The sequence below is a fragment of the Athene cunicularia genome, assembly GCF_003259725.1.
Source record: "Athene cunicularia isolate RWA chromosome Z unlocalized genomic scaffold, athCun1 chrZ_part2, whole genome shotgun sequence".
NCBI classification, from domain to species: Eukaryota; Metazoa; Chordata; class Aves; order Strigiformes; family Strigidae; genus Athene; species Athene cunicularia.
In genome coordinates, this window is record NW_020799143.1 from 18,230,622 (window position 1) to 18,233,550 (window position 2,929).

Below are 2,929 nucleotides of genomic sequence, written 5' to 3' on the forward strand. Positions count from 1 at the left end.
TTTTTCCCCCCCCCCCCCCCCCCCCCTCTCTTTCTTAATTCCATGCACCGAAAAGATAGAAGAGCTGTTCATATATTCCCTTTTGTTAACCTACTTCACAACATAGGAATAAATCAGTTACAAGTTCTAAAGTATGCATTCTTTAATGTCTTCAGTATTTCCTTTCCATATTGGCAAATACATCACTTAACTCCCTCACATCTTTCTTCAAGGTATATAGTTTTCCACTCCTCCTCCATTTCCTTTCTCAGTATTACTATTCCAAGAAACTATTTCTGTGGATTTCTACACCCACATCTACAAACAAGTCATTCCCATTTGTCTTGCCAAAAACATCTCTATTAAATCAGTAGTGAAATCCCTTTTAGTAAAAATAAGCTGAGAATGGATCAAGTCTAATTATGATTTAGTCCCAAACAAGAAACTGTAAATTACAGTACAGACTTTAATCATGTTTTGATGTATAATTTAGGTGATTTTATAGAACTGGTTTGCTAATGAAGAGAAGGTACTTTACAAAATATACTTCAGACTATGCTCCTACCATATAATTTTTTAATATATAAAAAGTTACATTTACTGGATGATTATTTTCCCACTGACTTCTGTCAGCAGTTTTTAAATCATTGGTGCAAGCACACAGAAGGTGAAGAAGGGAGTTGTTGCCAAGTACTGTGGGACAAGCTTCCTTGCAGAGATGCATGATGCGGCCCCATCAGCAGAGGAGTTCCTTTAGCTGTGGGGCAGCAGTAGCAGGGGTGTAATTCTACAGCTGTGGAGGCTGTAGCATCAGCCCCCAGCAAACACTGGGGAACAGGTTCCCCCTCCTCCCCAGCTCCCCACATCTGTGCAAGGCAGAACAAAGAGGAGGTGGTGCTCTGCTGCCAGCATAGATGGTGGTCAGTGCTTCCCAGGAGTTAAGAAACCAAGGGCTACCTCATACTCCACAAGTAAGATAGACCTAATTCAGTCACTGAATAACATCCCTGACATTTCTAATAGCCCTCTTTATTTGCTCACCTGGAGGAAAAGTAATGGCCCGCAGAACACTGTTCATTTTCTGCAAACAAGATTTCCGCAACCAGAAAGTAAACTGACTTATTTCAAAATGCACAAAAATAGTATGCTAAAACTATTTATTAAAGATGTTTTGTCAACACACTGGACACATGATAAAGGAAGTTAATGACTGGGCTTGGTATTAAAAACAAATTAATAAATTATCTGTAATTAAAGAACGTTTCTAGTCCAGATTGTCTAAGGTATGTAGGCATCTATTTGCACCTTTGGTGATAAGAATGTTTTCAAGTATTTAAATCAGATTGAAAAGCACCTGTCCCTCTGCACCCTATCATTTACTCAAGGAAATAAAACCTTCTAACCTCATTTCAAGTTCGAACTATTCAAATATGTATCAGCTGAGATTTAAAAAAGAAAAAAAATAAAGTCAAGCTGTAAAATAACTGAGGAAGTCCCACAGTTTTTTCTTCAAGCTTCTAGGAACAGTAGATCTCCTTGTGCCGTGCTTATTCTTATATTCACACCTTAGAGGAAAACCGTTTTTGGTCCCCTGCCCCATCCCCTGTTTTGTCAACTTGAAAGATATGTGAACCATATCACCAAATGGTAACTCTTCCAGTCATGGGACCAGTTACAGCTGGGAAATCTTTGGTGGATTTTACAGGGCCTGATGAAAACAACATTTTTTTTCCACACAGAGATCACCATTCTCTATTGTTTTAGTGTCTTCACCAATTAGCAATGTCTGTTGAACAGGTTAAAAGCTTCCAGCCAACTCTCACCACCGCTTTGCCCACAAAATATTGTGGGGCTAAAGCACTGATGTTCGTAATTAGAAAAAAACATACAGTCTGCCACTGAAAAAAACAGCCATCCACTTCTCAAACCAGCACATTCCACAGCTACTGTTCAGGTCAGATACTAAATTTCAGAAGACACTTCAGCAATCTCACTTTAGCAGGAACCCCACAACAGTCTTCTTATCTTTGTCCCCCTGTCCCTTCCTCCTCCAGTTTCTTCTTTTTCTTCCTGAATCTCTTTGTAGCTGGGGGCATTACTTATGCTTTACATAAAAATGTTATTCTTCTGGACACTTCACCTAGCTTGAATACCTGGCGTACACTCTGCTGGATGCGTTAGTAGGGAGAGATCAAGAGGAGCAGGCCCAACAAGCTTGATCTGGCAGATTTCATATTCGTGCAAGCAGTGCGCAGGATCTGTGTAGACAAAGCACCTCTGAGAGCTACAGACTCCCAAGAACAAAGATGAACCTCCCCTCCTCCCTACTGCTGAACGTGGGCCATTTCATATTAGGAATGTAGATAAAATGTAACACATCTTCTGTGATTCAGAAAAACTTGCCTGATGCCACACGAAAATGTTAAATACTGCTTTATCTTCTTTATTGCATTGTCTTTGTGAAGCCTCAGGCACAGTTTCTTTTTTATGACTACTCCCGAATACAAAATCTCTTCCCTTTTAAAGAATCCGTGCCACTAATTCACATTTAAAGGACAAACAAGTATAGCATCTTCAGCACTCATCCCTCATCTAAACTGTAATGTAGCACAAATGCAGCGCATTCATCACCACACACACTTTTTTATTATGAGGGTTAAGATACACAACTCCCACTTAGGTTTTTTTCTGTGCCTCTGGGCAAGTGAAGTAGCCGGCTGGTTATCAGGCGCAGGAAAAGCAATCCGCAGTAACCCAGGCACTCGGGGCTGCCTGCCGGGACAGGTCCCTGCGGGGTTACTGCCGTGGGCGCGGTCCGAGCCTAGCCGTGCTTCCCGGCGTGGTTCCGGGAGCATCTGACCAGGAGCGCTCACAGCAGCGACGGAGCCTCTGCCAGCGCGCATCCCCCGCCGTGGCACCTGCCAGCAGACCCCGCGCACGGGCGCGGAGC

The 2,929-nt window shown here is 42.4% G+C and overlaps 1 protein-coding gene across 1 annotated transcript in view; it reads right to left on the reverse strand.

The window, feature by feature from the left end:
• The window catches only part of CEMIP2 (cell migration inducing hyaluronidase 2), a 53,117-nt gene that overhangs the window by 48,528 nt on the left and 1,660 nt on the right, over positions 1-2,929 (reverse strand). The gene's annotated exons all lie outside the window — the stretch shown is intronic.